Source organism: Lycorma delicatula, chromosome 9, assembly GCF_047948215.1.
Source record: "Lycorma delicatula isolate Av1 chromosome 9, ASM4794821v1, whole genome shotgun sequence".
Lineage (NCBI taxonomy): Eukaryota > Metazoa > Arthropoda > Insecta > Hemiptera > Fulgoridae > Lycorma > Lycorma delicatula.
Window position 1 is genome coordinate 7,441,914 of NC_134463.1, and position 21,050 is coordinate 7,462,963.

Consider the following 21,050-nt stretch of genomic DNA (forward strand, 5'->3'; position numbering starts at 1 on the left):
ATTAAAATGGTAAAAAAAAAAATACATAAAGTAAATGAAAAAGGAACCTCAAATTTAAGGATAAAAGAGGAGAACTGTTTAGATAGAATGAAGTTTAGAGAAGTAATTTATATAGCAAAGGTTCTTGTGGCTGAAGGAACAAAGAAACCTGAAGAAAATAGACAGAAAAGGAATATTGGGTACTGAGAAGATTAAGGAAATATGGAAGAGAAAGAACGATTTCGGTGTGGTCTCTATAGCCTCTTTGAAAAAAGATAAAATTTTTGAACTTGAATGGTCAATTTTTTTGCCGAGTGGTTATTCTTTTCTTAAAATAAAAAAAATCAATAGGAGCTTTTTTGTACGTAATCAAATTAATAGTTTACAACATTCGTTCTCAAACTGGGCGATAACTACACTTTATTTACACTCATACGTATCACTCTCTTTCATCCTTTGAAGTAATACCGGACGGTGATTTCCGGAAGCTAAACAGAAAAAAAATGATCCAAATCATAAACAGGGTTTACGTAATAATTTTATATCTGTATAGAAAGACTTTACTTTTAATAATTCAAGAAATTATTGTTTGAGAGTAGCCATAAAAATTAAGTGATATTTATAATTTGTTTTATAACGACTTCCAGTTGGCCCCCTTTTTTGTTTGCTAAGGAAGATGAAGAATTTTTTTAAAGTTTTCTGAGTAAAAGCTATTCGAAATTTTATCATTCAATTAATTTCAAAAAGTAGAAATATGAAGGTTCTATTTTGAATCTTTAAATTGCAATTAACGTCTTTGGATTTATCAAATTAGAAAGGAGTTATTAATTTGAATAATACGTGAAATAAATTTAAATGTTCTGTTCCTGGTTGTTTAGAAATTTGAAGGATAAACATTACTCGGTTAGGCATTGAAACCCCGTATTTTTACCACAGAGAGGTCGAATATTTAAAAAGAACTTTTACCGGATATCTAGAATTTTGTTGCAACCCATCTGAAAAATTCATCTTTCTAGAAGCACTGTTTCTGATGATGCTACGGCCTCTGTAGATAAAGTTATAATAAAACGTATTATCTATTTTTAATGTAATCTATACAACTATTAATTACACTGTGGAACAAAATAATTGTTTTTTTTTGTACATTATGATCCTATTAGAACTTTTCACGTTGAATTAAAATATGGAAATAAATTTTCTCCATCATTAACCGTTTTTTATTTTTATGACACGTAGGTACATTTTTGAAAGAAATATACGAATTTACTCGCATTCAGGGCGTTAATAAATTTACTTCAGATAGTTGATTCGGTTCATGTTTTAGATTTTGGTTCGTATTTTCCGTTTTGTGTTTGCAATCTGAAACATCCCTCATTAGCGTTCAACAATAATCTGTGAGAATTCTAACTCTCCATTATCGCTGGTACATATTTTCCACGACAGATTTGCCGATGGAAAAGTTCTCTTCGTTCGTTACTGACGACGACGACATTTTCTGGAAAGAAATGTAGGTGTGAATCCAAGAAATTAATTTTTAGGGGGCTATTACATCCTACATGTTTGTATGGCTGTAATAATTCACCAACATATCAAGGTACTTTATAAACTTGCAAAATTAAAAATATAATTTTTTTTCTAGATTCTTCTGTACTTAAAACCGTATCAATGTATATAAAAGTGACCATTTTATTAAAATACATAATTTATGAATTTTGTAATATATATATATATATATATATATATATATATATATATATATTCATACACATACTTGTATATGGAGAAAAATATTTCATAATTTACTTTTAAAGGTGTATTTTCTTAAAGTCAAACATAATAGTGAAAAGGGGAAATTTTTTACTATTTGCACTATAATACAGACTGTACAGGTATTAGTGTAATCAGCTATTATTCAAAATTATTCAAGGTAATTTTACCATATGCATCGGTAACACTCAGAATATTCACAATATTTCATGTAAAACAGAAGATTTGATTTTATTTGTTGAGAATCTTTTTTTTTTTTTTTTCCTCCACCCCTTCTTTTTAGTGAATATAGTGAATATTTTTACCCACCGGGTTAGTCTAGTGGTGAACGCGTCTTCCCAAATCAGCTGATTTGGAAGTCGAGAGTTACAGCGTTCAAGTCCTAGTAAAGCCAGCTATTTTTACACGGACTTGAATACTAGATCGTGGATATCGGTGTTCTTTGGTGGTTGGGTTTCAATTAACCACACATCTCAGGTACGGTCGAACTGAGAATGTACAAGACTACACTTCATTCACACTCATAAATATCATCCTCATTCATCCTCTGGTATTATCTAAACGGTAGTTACCGGAGGCTAAACAGGAAAAAGAAAAAAAAGAAAGTGAATAGAGTTTGGTACATCATACACTGGTTTTGTATTATTTTTTTTTTTAGTTAAAAAATTTAACTAAAAACTTAATTAATTTTACACGCCACCTTTAAAGGTAAACAATGCGTTTTTTGGCATAATAATTTTCTTCATTATTCATAATTAAAAACGGATAAGTATCAGACAACTTTTTTTTAAATTAACGACTTAATGACAGGTGATTTACTTTACTTTAGGTGGTATACTCTTTATATAGAATTTTTAAAATTATTGCTATACTGGAACAATAGCATTTTTTATTTAAACTAATTATTTATTTTCATAATTTATTATTGATTATTAATTATTCTTGATTATATTGTTTTTTTGTCTCTTTACCAAAAGCATCCTTTCTTCAAAATTTTTCATCTTTACTTTTGCAGTGTTTCCCCTACGGAATCTCTTCTTTTTTGTAATTATTATTATTTATTATGTAATAATATACTAAGTTTGTGTTATACCTGATATTTTATACATCAAAATGTTTAGAATTATATAAATGTATAATGCAATGTGTATCCAACATTTCAAATGTATATATATATATATATATATATATATATATATATATAGTGCTTTGATTTAATCGCCTGGGGCGAGTAAATTGAACCTACAAAAAGTTACTCAGATTGGAGAGGGACACCTCTTGGTGAGCTTGACCTTGAACTTGATCTTATTTCAAGGTTACTACTATTTTTCGATTGGAATGACCTATTTTTGACCCTACCAATGAGAAGAGCAGAACATTTTACATTGGAATATGCAGCCACACATATGACCTTGGACCTTTTTTTGAAGGTCATAAGCTAACCATCAGAGATAGTGTTATACTGGTTATAGTGTTATATGGACATAAGAATTATACGTTTTTGAACGTCGTGCAATATTCTTGGAATATTTATATTCCAAGCCATTTATCTCGCAAACTTTGGGAAAGAGCATAAAAATGACTTTACACTACCATACAACACTATCTCTGATAGTTAGTCATATGACTTTGAAAATTAGTCCAAGGTCATATTAGTGACTAGATATTCCAATGTAAATTTTTTGCTCTTTTCGTTGGTGGGGTCAAAAATAGGTCTTTCCATTTGAAAAATAATGATAACCTTTAAATAAGGTCAAGGTTAAGTTAAAGGTCAAATCAAAGATTAGGTCTCCCTCTCTAATCTGAGTAACTTTTGTTTAGGTAATTTTTTTTATTGTGCTTAGTTTACGAGAAAAGCGCTTGGGGTAATTAAAATATAAACACACACACTCTCTCTCTCTCTCTCTCTCTCTCTCTATATATATATATATATATATATATATATATTATAATATTTAATTCATATCGTATAATAATCACACATTCTACAGCTTGAGAAGGTCTTTCAGCCTTTTGACATACGAGGGACTGGTGAGGAAGAAATAATCGAATTCCTGATTCATGATGTAGCTTCATACAGGCTGATAAGCCTGTTACCTATTTTATCGTAGGTATTTGAAAAGTCTATTTCTTTTGAGGCTATGGCCGATTTTGTGAGGAAGGGCCTGTTATTCGTGATCATCAGTTCGGCAACAGATTTGGTCACTCAATAAACAAATAAACACACAGAATTGTCAACATTATCAGCAAGTGTCTAGAAGAGAAATGTGTTACTCGGCAGTTTCTTCCTCGACCATATTACTTGATCCTACACAGCAACCTGGACGGAAATTTTTTCAGGTGAAATACGATCAACTGTTCTGTATTCTTTGATACTTGGTCGCGTGTTCTTCAGGGCTCAGTTATGGGTCCATTTCTAAACTCAGTTACAACTGTGGATCTCCCTACTCCAGAGGACATCACTGTTGCATCGTTTGCGGATGACTTGGCAAACCTGGCTGTGAATGCTGACCCAGTCGTAGCTTTTACTAAACTATAAATTGTATTGGATCTAATTAGCTAGATGGAAGGTGAAGTCCAATCTGGTTAAGACTACGCATATTACGTTTGCGATGAGGAGGGGTGACTGCCCGCGAGTTCAACATAATGACGTTTTCATCCCCGCATGCTATCAGCGTCCAACACTTAGGACTACATTTGGATCCCCGTCTGACATAGAGGAATCAGTCAAGGAGAAAAGGACGGAGATTAACATTAAGTTCAGGAAGGTGATACTCTTTTTGTTGGTATTAAAAAAAAGAGGAGGTGGCAATTATCATTAACTAACAAGCAATTTCTGTACTCAGCGGTCCCGAAACCGATTTGGAAGTATGTGTCCAACTGGAACGTAAGACAAGCTAGAGTAAGATCAAAATCGTACAGCGATCCCAAAACAAAGAATGGAGAAATATAAACGAAGCGCCATGATTTATTCAAAATACTGAAATACACGATTATTTGGGATTGCCAACCGTTCGAGAGGAGATCGATCCGGTACAAGTTACAAAATGACAATTAAGAAACATGTCAACTGGCTCACAGTTAACATCCTGAATAACAGCGAGGACGTTAGGCGCATAAGGCGACTGCGTATATTAGATTGTTAACTGTAGATATCACAGATAAAGAAACGTCAAAGTTCCAATTTACAGCATCATAACGAACCACGCTTCTAACTTGGCCCGCTAAACTTTTTTCGATATTAAATTGGGCGTAACTCAAAAACGACTCGACTAATCTTCATCAAATTTTCACATGCACAACTTCAGATACACTACTACATCATATTTAAATTACAATGAAATTTATATAATAGTTTTGAAGATTTTTGAGCCACAGTATTTTATACATAAAACTCAAAATGTATAAGGAAACTTCAAGTTAAGTGATTGTTAATTCCGTACTTCTCATACCTCAAAACGTAAAGAAAGTCCATTTTGATTCCCCATTCCCATCATGCGACCGAAAATAATACCGTTCTTATATTCGAAAAGTCGGTAAAAGATCAAATTTATTTTAAGTAACACAATACAATTTATAAAACAAAACATAAAAAAAAATAAAAAATATAATTGTTTTCACAAAGGCATGATGTGTTAAGTAAAGTTAAATTTACTCGACAAGTATTGATGTAAAACATAATTCATTATTATAACATAATTTAACTTAGAACGGAGAAAAATAAAAAAATAAGAAATTAAATTTCCTTTAACCTTTCATTTAAAATTTATCAGTTACGTTTAATTTTTAATCATTCAACGATAATAATTTAATAAATTCGAGTTCATCCATCTTTAATTAAAACAAAGGGATGTCAGGCAAAAAAGTAATGTGAAACATTACTTTTTGATATTGATATTGAAACTAAAAAGGTAAAATATTGATTCAACAACATACATAACATTATAATCATTTTCTGTTGAAGTCCTAAAGAGTTAATAATTGAACTTCCGAATTAGTTCCCATTTGTAACATAAACAAATAATTGTTTGCATTAGATATGGCATGTTTGAGTTTGAATGAAGTATATATGTGGAAATGAGAAAACGATTTCTCATTAACAGCTTTACGTATTTGTAAAGATATAACATATTCGTTTCTTTTTTTTTGTGTCTTATAGGAAAATAAAATATTCTAATAGAAAATTGTAAAATATTCTTCATGTATAAAAATGTTTGTCGGTATAAGTTCAGTTCTTTAAAAACCGCAAAATATTTTTTTATAAATGTACTTCTCATATAAAATTAAAACGAACGTATTGTAATTTTAAAATATTAACACTAATCAACAATTTTTTCATAAATACCTTGTATATAATGGTAGTTTGCGATAAATATATATATTTTTTTAAATAAGGAATACGCATTTAAAATTTGTCAAAAGTTACAGAATTTAAATTAGTAGGTAATATCATTTATGTTATCAATATCAACACATACAATTTCATTTTAAACTTGAAACAAGTATAATGCTCCGCACGTCCAGTTGTTGGTCATTGTATACAAAAGTAAGCTATATATGGTAATGGCAACTGTATAAGTTGTTTATGGTAAAGAGAGAAGTTTATGATGTGCAAATGTCTGTATGTGGTAACTCACAAATTTGCTATTCAAATTTACTGTCACAGGAGAGAGGAGAAACCCGCATTTAAACAAAATTTTACTTTGCTCTCGAGTGAAGCTGGTGGCTTTTTAAAAAGCTATAAAATAATCCAAATGTATACACATATAATATTTCTCTTATTTCTTAAGTTTTAGTTAAATATTCCCCCTTTTTTATTCGTTATTTACTTCTCCTGAAATATGAGCCTTATTTTAATATAATTTGACTTCAAGTTGTATGAAATTTTTAAAAAATCTTTATTTCATTTGATATTTGATTTTTACCTCGGGTATTATAGAGAAATAATATTGTAGGGAATATCAAATAATGTACAGAATGCTTTGAAACAAATGGAGTTATAGTTTATAATAACAAATATGACGCTTCACATTTGAAAAAGATACAGAATAATAAAACTAAAAAATAATTGTTTGATAAAAATGGATAATATTCTTGAAATATTTTATAATTACTAGTAAAATTTATAAAATATCTTTTTTTTTACATTAAAAAACACTTAATTTCTAAACACATGGCTTTTATATGATAGATGCATTTGCATTAATAATTGTGGAAACTACATCACAACTAATGCTAAAGCTACATAACTATTTGAGAAATATAATTTAAAGAAAATTCCGCCTATTTAGAAAACGAATAGTTTTTTAATATATATTTAATAAAACAATTTTTTATCAGTTTTCGTCACATTAATAAACTAATTCGCATTTATACTACACCATTTATAGTGGTTAAACAATTTATAAGCACTAACCTTAATAAAATAATTTTGTAATTTTATTTATTTATCCATGAAACAATGTGCCTGACGTCCAATTATAATATTTTAATGACAGATTAATTTCATAGTGTATTAAAATTGATGATCGGGAATCGAACCTTCTTGGTGAGAGGCAAAGACGTTACCTACCACGCTGCCATGGAGGTCGGCATAATAATAATAAAAAAACCAGGAAGTGGTTGTATAAATGAACATCATTACAGACAGAAAAAACCGCTCCTAATCATGTCACTCTAATGCTTTATAACCGTTACATTCATAAGAATTATTATGAGAGATAATGTGAAACATAAAAATCTTTCAGTGGCAAACGGTGTAGTGTATACACTCTTCTTTTTTTTCTTTTTTTTTTGTCTTCAGTCATTTGACTGGTTTTATGCAGCTCTCCAAGATTCCCTATCTAGTGCTAGTCGTTTCACTTCGGTATACCCCCTACATACTACATCCCTAACAATTTGTTTTACATATTCCAAACGTTGCCTGCCTACACAATTTTTTTCTTTCTACCTGTCCCTCCAATATTAAAGCGACTATTCCAGGATGCCTTAATATGCGGCCTATAAGTCTGTCTCTTCTTTTAGCTATATTTTTCCAAATGCTTATTTTTTTATCTATTTGTCGCAACACCTCTTCATTTGTCACTTTATCCACCCATCTGATTTTTAACATTCTTCTATAGCACTACATTTCAAAAGCTTCTAATCTTTTCTTCTCAGATACTCCGATCGTCCAAGTTTCACTTCCATATAAAGCGACACTCCAAACACATACTTTCAAAAATCTTTCCTTACATTTAAATTAATTATTGATGTAAACAAATTATATTTCTGACTGAAGGCTCGTTTCGCCAGTGCTATTCGGCATTTTATATCGCTCATTTTATATGCTATTCTGGGCATCAACAAATCCAGATGAAACAATAAAGGTCGAACGTCGAAAAAAAATATTGTTACTGAGAAACCACAACCTAGAGTATCGATAAAAAAAAATTTTACAGTAATAGTAAACAACATTCAGAGTATTCTAACGATAAACAAGATCATTCAAATATCAATGATAATCGTAACTATCTGTCGCAACGAGGTAGTATTTAACACGTAATTTATCTCATGAGAATATTTCTCAATCGAAGCGTAAACATGTACGGTAACTAAAAAGGGAAGACTCTTATAACCCTTAAAAAACAACGATTTGACTTTACAAAAAAACTATGGATTCCAACGAAAACCTTCAATTCACTACAAAGGAAATCGCGTGTACCAAAAACGAATCTTAACATTAATATAAATTTAAATGCCTAACTTATTCACAGAGATAACAGAATCCTGATTGTCAAAATAGATTTAAAAATAGAAATGATAATAATAATGATGTAATAATAAACGCAATCCTTATCAAGACGCAAGGCCACAATCAAAACATTCAAACAAACAGACCTACATCGATTCTAAAATATACTACTACTACGCAAATTCCTTCAATATCATCTAATTATGATTCGTCATGGCGGGTAGAGGTCTAACACCAATGCACAAGTTATGCCTGTTACCAATCTTTAATGATTGAGCTTATTATTTACATACTTTATTGTTATTACAATTTCATTTAATTTATGTCACAATATTATTAAGCATTTACATATTTACGGTTATTATATCATTTGATTTACTTCTACATAATATGATAGTATTGTGTTCATGATTATTGTATCATTATTCATAATCTAATTTGTATATTTGTATCGCATTAATTTGTTTTCATATTTATGGTGTTCATTCACTATTAAGACTAATCACGGTCTACAGACTAATTACTATATGTAAACGTAGTATTATTATTTATTCATTAACTATAATTATATAATACATTCATTTATAATTATATTAATATAACAGTTCATTAAAATATCTAAAAATAATTACGATTGATTTTTGGCGGGCAGTAGGTTCAGGCTTACGTATCATTTCCTCCGCATTATTTACAAACATAAAAAACTGCCTTCTTATTCACGTATAGTACATGAGTTACAATTCAGTTTGCCTGTTAACAGCTGATATTTTATATAAATAATATGACAATGTAATTAATTCTAATATTGTTCGTTTCCAAATTTGCATCTCATACTGTAAACATCTATACAAAGTAAATTACATATAATATTCAACAATGCATCATTTATGGAATCGTTAAAATGCATATTATATATTCATATACAATATACATAATCTTATATATATTCATTCAAATATTAAAGTATCATATATAATTAATTACAAAGTAATAAATGTCTATATTTATTTACTAATTGAACCAGCGGTAATTATATAGAATAATTACACTAACCAAGGCGGATATTATTCGATCGTAAACATATACAGAAGGCAAACAAATGTATCAAACATATATGTTTATTAACAAAAGAACCAAATTTTGATTTAATCCGTTCATTATATTGACTTTTTAATGCTTTTCAAAAGCAAAAATGCTCTACCTAATGGGCTAAACTTAGCCTTTACCTGCATACTACACTCTTCTAGCCTTAAAAAATTATAAAAACTGAAAAATGTTACAACAGTACGTAATCAGGAACAAATATGAATGACTACAATTGTTTGTAGAAAAGGGTCACTTGGTTAACCACTGGTAGCGGATGTGAAAAAAATTAAGAAAATTATATCTTAGTACATCATAAATGTAATTGAATAAATTAGGCGTAGTTGTTATAATTATATTAGTATTATTATACAGCTGCTTCAATATTTTACAAGATGTAGCCTCTTCAAGTCAAGTTGGACAGGCAAGCCTTCAACAGTTCTCTTCATGCTTGTCTGTCCTGCGCCGTCCTCTGCCAGTTGGTTCCAGCCTTCTAATGCCTCTGTCCCATCGGTCTGGTGGCCTGCCTCTTGGCCTTTGTCGCTTTTTTGGACTCCACTCAAGGACCGCCTTTGTCCACCTTCCATCACATCTCGCGATGTGCCCTGCCCATTGCCATTTCAGAGCTTTCACTGTTTCCATTATGTCATGCACTCTCGTTATGGCTCTTATGTCTTCCGCTCTTTTGGTCAAATTCATTTTCAGATCTACTTCTCCACATTTTTCTACAAGATCCTCGATAAGCGATTGCAGTTCATCAACATCTTTAGCCAAAAGTACAATATCATCTGCAAACCGCAAGTTTTTCAGTCTCCGTCCATTTACCTTGATACCTCTTTAATTATATAATTATATACATATGTGTATATTAGCATTTCCCGTCGTGGTATCGCTCGCGAAATACATAATCAGAATTTTAATAAGAACCAAAAAATTTATTTTTCAACGCCAAACTTATTTTATTTTTTAATTACAAAAAAGAGTTATTATTCAAAGATACAAATTATCTTAAAAAGTAATGAACACAAGTAGTACAAAATGTTATAAGTTGAAAAAATATAGAAAGACAACCGATCAGGATAATGTAGGCCCTGGAGCTTCCTGTGTTAATTCAACTTAACACTTGTGAGAATAATAATGGTACATGAAAATTAAAACACGTTCAGTTTATAAAAACTATCAGTGTATTCTAATTTATTCAGAGGAACAGTTTGGTCTTGTACAGGACTCGAAACGTTGAGTAATCTGAAGAATGCGGATTCCAAAACAGTCTGCCTTCATCTTGTAAGTAGTAATTATAGCTGGCTATCAGTCCATCGTACGGGTAAAAATGTATTTTGTCTGGTTCTTAACGTTACCCGACAAATACCACTTGGAGGAGACTGAACTTCGTTTCTCATTTTCTTTAAAATTCTTTTTTTAATTTAATTTTTTTTTTAGTCAAGTAACCGAAGGCAAGGGCAGCCGATCGTGTCGCGCATCGCGTACAGTAATAGTGGCAATGACTGTGTTGCTTGAGGCGGCTCACCGTCCACCATGGCACCTCTTAAAAAATCGAAATTCAATTAAACGGTTTAAGATATTTATCTGAAGGTTATTTACGAGCTCAAATCGAGTGAATATCTCTTTTAGTATGGTCGAGAATGGCAAAAATTTTTAATAATTTTTCAAAATTTGTTATCTTTCTTCACGTCTTTCAAGGTCGAAACTCAAAAAATCTGGAAGTTGCTTTTTATATTTCACATGATTACTTGTACCAAAAATCAACTTTATATCTTCATTTGTTACCGAGAAATTAAATTAAATTCTATATTACTCCATTTTAATCCTTTAAACTCGGAATTTCAAAAACTCCATTCTTAATGTGCGCTTACACCACAAGAAGAACGTGTATACAGATTTTCATCAATTTATTTTTATTATTTTTTGCTGGGCGTTGATTATGAGTCAATCAAAACATGTTTTATGTATCGATATATATATATATAAAAATATTGGGTGTACAAAAAAAATCTGTTTAATTTGTTATAATATCTCTTTAATGAAAAGGTGTAGTGATGATTTAAGGTTAGAATCAAAGAGCAAAAAAGGACACGGTTCTAGTTTTGCACGTGGCCGTAGATTGCCTACCTTCCGCATGACAGCACCACTATAAAAACGGCAACTTCTAAACAGAAAGCCTTCCCTGTTTTGCAGTTTGGTTAAATGTGAATCTGTTGTTACAGTTCAACGTCCGTCCCGTGAAAAATTTGTTATCCTCCAAGTGACAGTAACATTCGTTGACGCCGTAATCGGTTTGAAACGACGTCTATGTACGGAACGACCGAAGGTTTCTGTAGAAAATGTTGAACGTGTAAAGGAGTCTTTCCAGAATTGTCCTAAAAATCAGCTAGGAATTTGATGACAATATGGAATCTTACAAAGAACCGCTTTCTTTTACAATGCTAATGTTACAAGGAACGACTTCGATTGCGAAGTCTTCGTAATTGAAATATTGCAGTACGAAAATGACGATTTTCTTGATCTTACTGTGTTTAGTGATGAGTCAGTATTTCATCTTAGTGGAAAAGTTTAGTGGCCTTCTACTAGAGGATACGGATGTTGTGATATGTGGACTATGTGGTGCTGAAATTGTTTTGTGATTTACTTATTTCGGGGGTTTCTTAAGGACCTCCTTTTCATGTGCTTTTTTCAGGAGACTTACCTATGGCTCCGCAGAACCGATTGTAATTATAATTGTTATTGAAAAAAATAAAAAAATGTACGTATCTGGCAGTCAGAAAAACCCCATGGTGAATAGTGTCCCGAAAATTAAATTTTTTATCTGGAATATCCCCATGGCAAGTTTACGGCCTGTTTTTTAGCGTAATAGGAGTTTTATTTGGATATTCTGCGTAGATAGTTCTTTCCTTTACTGGAAGATCGAGTAGAACAATTTATTTTTCAACAAGAATGTGTTCCTCCTCACCTGGGCAATTCAATACGGGAAAGGTTAAATGACATTTTTCCCGACTGCTGGATCGGTCGGCATGGACCCTATAATAGATTTTGGTTGCATTGGTCCCCACGGTTAACCGATCTGAACCTGTGATTTTTCTTTTGGGGTTTTATAGAGAATCTTAGGTATATTACCTCCGCTGTCTAATGGTTTACCAAATTTAAGTACAGGATTGAAGCATCTGTCGCTTCCAATACTACAGGCATGCTGTTTAAAGTATGGAACGAACTCTCCATAAATGTGTGTGTTCACATTGAACACTTGTTGGGAAAACTGTAAAAGTTACTCTTTCATTTTGTTTGTGATTCGTAACCGTAAACCAATGTTAAGAAAACTTAAATTGCTTTAAATCCGTAATATTTATTATTCCCTAATATTAAGGTTAATCAAGGTAAGTCGAGGCACATCACATTTGCCATGCGAAGAGGTGACTGTCCCGGAGTGTACTTCGATGGTGTTTTGATCCCGCAAACGGAGACTGTGCGGTATCTGGAACTTCACCTGGATCGGCGTTTGACCTGGAAGTGTCACGTGAGGATGAAGAGGAAACAGCTAAACGCAAGGTACTGGGAACTTCATCGGCTGCTACGGAGGAACTCAGGCCTCACGTTATTCAACAAGATCTTAATTTATAAGGCTATCCTGCGCACAATCTGTACTTACGGTGTAGAATTGTGGGGAACGGCTAGTACTAGTAATGTGGAAATTATACAACGATTTCAGAACAAGTAGCGAGGGTAATTGCCGAAGCTCCGCGGTTCACGCGGAATGATGATAATTCAGGATTATCTGGGGCTCCCATCGGTTCGTGAGATTACACAACAGCGCAATGTCGAATACCTGCAGAGGCTTGAGAATCATATAAACCACTTTGCAATTAATCTACTCGATAACAGCAAAGATGTCCGACGGTTGAAACGAGCCCATGTACTCGACTTAGGGTCTACGTAACAGTTTGGAATCTAACACCGTCAAGTTTAGTGGTATCGTATCTAATTTCTTGTTACTTCTCTTTCTTTTTCTTTTTTATTTGTAATTAATGTTTGTTTTGTGGACTATATTGTGGTAAAATTAATGGTATGTGATTTATGACTGAGCTTCAAATTTCATATTTGACTATGCTTGCAACTGTTTATTGTGTATTATTTATTTTGGGGGTTCCTTAAGGACCTTCTTATCACGTGCTTTTGTCAGGAAACTTACTTATGGCTCTGCAGGAGAGACAATTGTAATTATAATTGTTATTGAGCAAATCATTCTTGTAGATAAATAAATAAATATATATATATATATATATATATATATATATATATATATATATATATACATGATTGTTAGTATTATCTCAGTACAGTTTCATATTATTGGTGATATTTGTGGAATCAAGACATACATAAATTTATATATAGTTTTTATTATATAAAAACTCCACGTAATAGTAAATTATGAAACTAGCTACTTAGTTTCAAAAGTAAGTAGTTAATTATGAAACAGTAGTTTTATAAGTAACCACTTATTATATATGAAATTAATTTTTCCATTTAATCTTCTTTTTAATGTTTAACTTTTTCAGGTTTTTAAAAACCCTGATATTTATTTTTGAACATTCTCTCTCTCTCTCATATATATATATATATATATATATATATATATATATATATATATATATATAAGATTAACATATATATATATATATATATATATATATATGTTAATCTTATAATATAATATTTTAATAGCTTTATAAAAAAAAGAGGATTTTTGGGTAAAATATCAATCTAAAATTCTGAGATACATTCTCATACTCGTATGTTTCAATTTCAAACGTGATAATTAATCAAAAATTAGTACTGTGACTAAATTAATTTACTTAATCCATCAAGTTTATAATTTTAATTTTTTTTTTGATTCGTTTTATCAGCATTGAAGAAATGTGATAATTTTTTTTTAATATTAAAAATAATTAATTACAACCATCCATATTACATAGAAATTATTTTTCCAGAAGATATATTCGGGGAAAATTATACAGATTCTTCGTTAAAGTTACGAGAGCGCTGTGATTTATGACTTCCATCATAAAAATGTTTAAAAATCGCTTTATAATGTCGTCGAGTAGCATGTTTCATCTACGCTTTCTTTTTCTTTTTTCAAGTATTTTTTTTAATTTGTTTTTATGTCAAATTCAGTTTTTTTATTTTATTTGCAAATATCGTATTGTTTAAGCATGTTGAGATCTTTGTTTTAATCTTGTTTAATTAATTTGATGTATTTATAAAAACTTGCAATATTGTACCTTGAAATCATTGTATATGTCCTGGTGTTAGAAATTGATTTACAAAGACGGATTCTGTTGTACGGTGTGATTTTACGCTTTTTTGTATTAATAAGCGAATGTACATGTAGTATGTTCAATCTAGTAAATAGTACAATCATTACAGTTATTTTTTGAACGGGTGATTATTGTTTAAAAAAATTAATCATTGTTATTAATCTTTGTGAGGTTATTTATCATCATTGTTTAATTGATATCTGAGGAAATCGAAACTGACATATATTTATTTTTTTATTTAACTATTTTATCATAATAAAGATCATTTTTAATTAGGTAAGTTTATTATCTATTTCTTTTACTTTTATAAAATGGAATAATGTACTCGGAATATAATATTATGGTGATTCATAATATCATTCTGTAATTTAATTGTTTTTGTAATTTGTGTTAAAAGGAAGCAAGTTTAAGGGGAAATCAGATCTGTTTCCATTTTATCACAATTTTTTAAATTAAGTGTTTTAATTAATTTCAAAAACTATATATATATATATATATTTATAAACTATATATTTATATATATATAAAGTATTTAAAAATGTTAACTTTTTCTTTTTTTTTTTTTGAGTTAACAGAAAAATTTAAATTTCTTTTGGTTAAAATTAAATTTAAAAAAAACGAATTATTTTTATGAAAATCATCTCTTACTACAGCATTTTATTTGTTGCATTTTTTAATTGATTTTTACAGAATTTTTTAAAGTAAATCGTACAAAAAATGTTAAATTAATTTTGATTTATGTGAAAATTCCGAAAAATCATATTATAGTTAAGATATACTGTATATTATAAGGTTAATGATATTTTATAGAAACAAAATATTTTTATACTACAAAATAACATAAAAAGAAAATATATATAAAATATTTTTCAAAGAAAAAGATAATAGAATAAAACTCTAGTATTTCATTTATTTTATCAAAAGCTATATGAAATATTTTAAAAGAATTTTTTCTTTTGTTTAGATGTTATGACAAAAGGGATTTTTCAGGTTATCGAGCTTTAAAATTGTTAACACATAAAACGCTTGAAATAATTCAGATAATATTACTGTTATTAATACAATATAAGAATTTCCAGTAACACTTGAAAAATAACATCTTTCCTTGTCGGGTTTGAAATATTATATATAAAAAAAAATCACGTTGAAATTCTTAATGTAATAAATAAATAATAAAATAGTGAAAAAATACTACTATATTAAAAAATATTGGATGAAAACCTATTTCCAGTTAGTTGTCTGATTTACTGGACGGTTCAGCTGATTTTTTTTTTTTTTAATTCTGCTCGAAATGACCGACAGATATGACGGTCATCGGATCCCAGACTTGAGTTCTATGAGAATTCCTCAAAACATTCTCACTTATTCCTTAATTGAGGAACTCTCAGAGGTTATTACTTACAGGAAAATCACTTATCTACTGGCCATTCCAAGCAGAATAAAAAAAAGATCAGCGCGGTCCGTTCAGTAGAGTCTGGACAAAATGGAAATATGTTTTGAGCACGCATTTTACTTCTAATAGGATAGGAAAGGAAAGAGAAAAACAAGGGAATTGTTGGTGAGAAGGGTTATAAGTGGAACAGAATTTTAGCCTATGTTTTTAAATATATAACATTACTTTGTAATAACGCTGCGGAGCAGCAAGGGCCACTAGTTATTATTATTATTAATAAAATGAAAATTCAATAATGCATTAATTTTACAAACCAATGTTATTTTCATTACAATTTAATTTTAGATGAGAGTATTATTTATCGATTTCTATTTATGTTATATATATATATATTAATTTTAATTTTAAAAAAGGAAAACGAATAAGGAAATTAAAAAAATCTGAAATATACATTTATATATTAAGAATATTAATGAAGTAATTCATCACCGATATTCATGTCTATTACTCATTTATGTAGAATAAAAAAAAAACATAGCGTATTTATATACGAGATTTATTTAAAATAACCTTAATAAAAAAAAAGAGCCTTAAAAGAAATTAATTAAATACATAAATTTGATAACAAAAGTTAAGTAAATCTTAGAAACATCATATAACGATATGCTAATCAGCATCATCAAGATTAATTTTGTAAAATTCTGAACTTCGTGGCGAAGTAGTACCGTCTCTGTCTTTCGCTGGAAAGTTTTGGGATCGTATTTTGAACTGGCTTTGTATTTTTTTACGCAATAAAAAACTCATATCTTTCAACAAAAAAAAAAAAGAGTAGAGTAATTTTAATTCCTGTTGACCTGCTTTTACTGAAGAGAGAGAGAGAGTGAGGGAGAAAGAGAGAGTGAGGGAGAAAGAGAGAGAGAGAAAGGGGAAATTAATTAACAAATAAATTGTCACAAAATTTATTAAAAAATCAATATTAAATTGTAAAAATGAGTAAACAAATTCATTCACATTGTTATAATTTAAATAAATATTACAATTCAAATACATGAGACAACATTTCAGAATCTCGTGTAAATATTGTGCCTGGAATTATTCTATACTAAAACTTAATAAATATCGTTACTCTCCTAATTACAATCCAATTACTGTGATTGGTTTAATCCATCCATTCGTGCAAATCAACCACCAATCAGCATGTGGTTAATATAATTTTATTTCATTTTTTTTTTGTCTTCAGTCATTTGACTGGTTTGATGCTGCTTTCCAAGAATTCCTACAGAGTGCCAGTCGTTTCATTTCGGTATACCCCCTACAATTTGTTTAAATATTCCAAACATCGCCTGCCTGCATAATTTTTCCCTTCTACCTGTCCCTCCAATATCGATCTTTCAATCTTTTTTTCTCAGGTATTCCGATCGTCCAAGTTTCACTTCCATATACACTCCAACCAGACCTTTCAAAAATGTTTTCCAGACGTTTAAATTTATTTTTGAGCAAATTATATTTCTGACTGAAAGCTCGTTTCGGCTGTGCTATTCGGCATTTTATATCACTCTTACTTCATCCATCTTTAAATAATTTTATTAAAAACAAAAAACAATGTATTATAAATTAATTACAATGAAAATATTAATGTGCCCATGCGATAATTAATTTATTTTATTTTGCCTATCACGGTATGATTCAAACTGTCATATTACATCAGTTAATTTTTTCAATTGTTGGGTTTTCCCAAATTTTAAACATTTTGCTAATTTTTATTAAAACAATTCTTTTTTGTGCGGAACGAAATAAGATTTATCTACTGTCATTAGACTGTAAATGTTTGGCGGTGTTTTGATATGCTTACTCAAGTACTCTGTACCTCAATCTCCATAATTTATTTTCCTGTTAAAATTAGAACGCCGGATATATCACAGCTATTTTATGTGGTTATAAATTTTGGGTAAAGATACGTATTTATAATATTTTCAATACAAATACTGAAAAATATTTTTATTGTCTTAAAACAATAAAAACTCAAATTATTAAAAAAAAAAAATTATTAACTTTTTCTGAACCACTCCATTGTCAAAACTAATTGTAGTGCTACTTTTAAATTTTTGTTAATCTTTATATAGCATTTATTCAACCCCCTCACTATATTTGAAGGGATGCCTTATCTATTGTTCTTCTTGTTTATTCTATTAACGATTAACTAATCGTTAATTTTATTTATCTATTTCCTGTTTTCAACAAATTGGTTCTTAGGTTCTTGAAAAGGACATCCGGTTGATTGTTAATTTGTTCATTTATGATTTTTTTAATTTAAAAATTTCAGATTTTATTCTTCTTCCTTTAACAGATTTTTAAATTAATTTCATTAATTCTTGCAATTTCATCGGGGTATATCCTTCTTTTATTAAATGCGTTGCATAACTAGAATCTATTTTTGATTTTTAAAAGATGTCATGTGTTCGTTATATCTTAATTTTATTCCCGTTTGTCCAACGTTTGTTGCATCGCATTTACATTTTATTTTGTATAGACCATTACTGTTTATATCTTTTGCTTCTATGTTACTATGAAAAATCTTTTTTTTGTGTATTATTTAAATACATTAATGAATGTATTTTTATTTAAATATAAATAATACACTTATATGGATTTTTATAAAATTTTTATGTCGAAATATACTAATAATAAAATAACTTATATGGAGAAATACATTCGTCGATTCAAGGAAGTAAGTTAATTATTTAAGTCATTTCTATAAGTTACTCGCATCTATGAAAAAACGTTTGCCTCTGGTTTTAGTATCAAAGCATCAGATTGAGTTTAGCTGTTTAGAATGTTCTCGATCCAATAATTAATTTCAGCTTGTAAAATTTTTTAAGCTGGACCTTTTATGGCAGATGACTTATTTGTATGCTTCTTTTGAATTGTCTGATATATTCTTCATAATAAAAAAAAAAAAATTGAAGCTCCGGATAAGACAGGATATCGTATGAGGTTTAAAAACCCTGGACATTCTTTTACAGTCAGATTGATTAATAGGATTTTCGTAGTTAGCGGTAACTCAGCAGTCCTTCAAAAGATCGGTTATTTTATTTTTTCCTTTTTAAAAAAAAATCTTAAACTTCTCTTGAGTTTTGCTGTTTATATGAAACTATATATTCATTTTAATTTAATTTGTAAATTTAATTTCTGTTAGTTTCCCACTGTGAAGAAATAGTAATTTTAATTTAACTAATGGGAAGAGAATGAGATTTTTAAATTTTTTGTTATTCTTTTTTTTCTGTTTAGCTTCCGGAACCACCGTCAGGATTATTTCAGAGGATAAATGAAAATGATATGTATGAGTATAAATGTATGTATAATCTTTACAGTCTCAGGTCGACCGTTTCTGAAACGTTTGGTTAATTGAAACCCAACCGCCAAAGAACACCGGTATCCGCGATCTAGTTTTCAAATCCGTATAAAAATAACTGCCTTTACTAGGACTTGCAATTTTGAACTGTCGACTTCGAAATCAGCTGATTTGCAAAGCCGCGTTCACCACTAGACCAACCCGGTGGATTTAATTTTTTTTTGTTATTAAAAACATTTTGTTTAAAATTTGTTATTATTAGTATCAAAAAAGTTTATGTACAGTAATACATAAACGTGATCCCGGAGTAAAGGGAAATGATTTTCGAACCGGTTCTAAATTTTTAAATTAAGAAAAGGTTCATAAAAAGATTTATCCGAAAACTCTTTGTTATCCAGATACGACTAGCAAAAAATTTCTCCAGGATTTCAGCCTCTTCTCCCGGTGAAATGAGATTATATTGAAATTTTTAAGACGTTTTAAAAGCGATAAACATCTTATTTATGGTCAACTTATTTATGGTTTATGTCGTGAAAATCTAGTAAAATAGTTCCCAGAACTATATCTTTCTTAGTTTTCATGGTATCCAACGTAAAACAGAAAACTTGGTTAAAAAATATGCTTTTTTAAGTTGGCGTACAATAACTTTGTTAGACGATTAATTAATAGACGCATAACTTTTATTATCAAAACTTGTAGAGATTTTAATTCTGAGAAAATTAATTAAATGATGAAAAACAAAAAAAAAATCAATTTTTCATATTCGAAACAACACAGAAATAAATCTAACGGAAAAATGTAATGCATTTGTAAAAATTAAAAACAGTTGCATTTACAACAATAAATTTAGACCTTTGAAAAATCAGAAACTTTTAATATACTTAAAAAAGTTTATATACTGTGGTTTATGCTGTATTAATTTGCAATAAATGTTCGAAATTACAGAATTGATATATGTACATTTTTCAGTGTGTTTCTTTACATTTTCTGTCGCCAAATAAATAATATTTTCGCTTTCCACGGTGAGGGCAGCAGAATTGAAAATGCGAGCAATCGGTTCGTCACGTGTGTCTACATTTTGCTTGTGTAACTCGCATTTCAACCATCTCCATAAACAGAAATCTAAGGTAGTGAGGTCCGAAGATTTAGGTGGTCAATTTACCGGTCCTCAACCTCCAATTCATTTACAGTAAATTTTTTACCTAAGAATTTTCTTTCTTCATTCCTGAAATTTGGTGCTCCATCAAGTTGATAGTACGTTTAAATTCGTTCCGACAATGATAAAATCTCAAGAATTGTAAGAAAATCATTGTTTAAAAATTTCATGTAACTTTTCGAATCAGAAGAGCCTGGTAATTAATTGTCGATAATGCCACACCGAAAATTGTGTTGGAAATATAATTGAACTAAAGC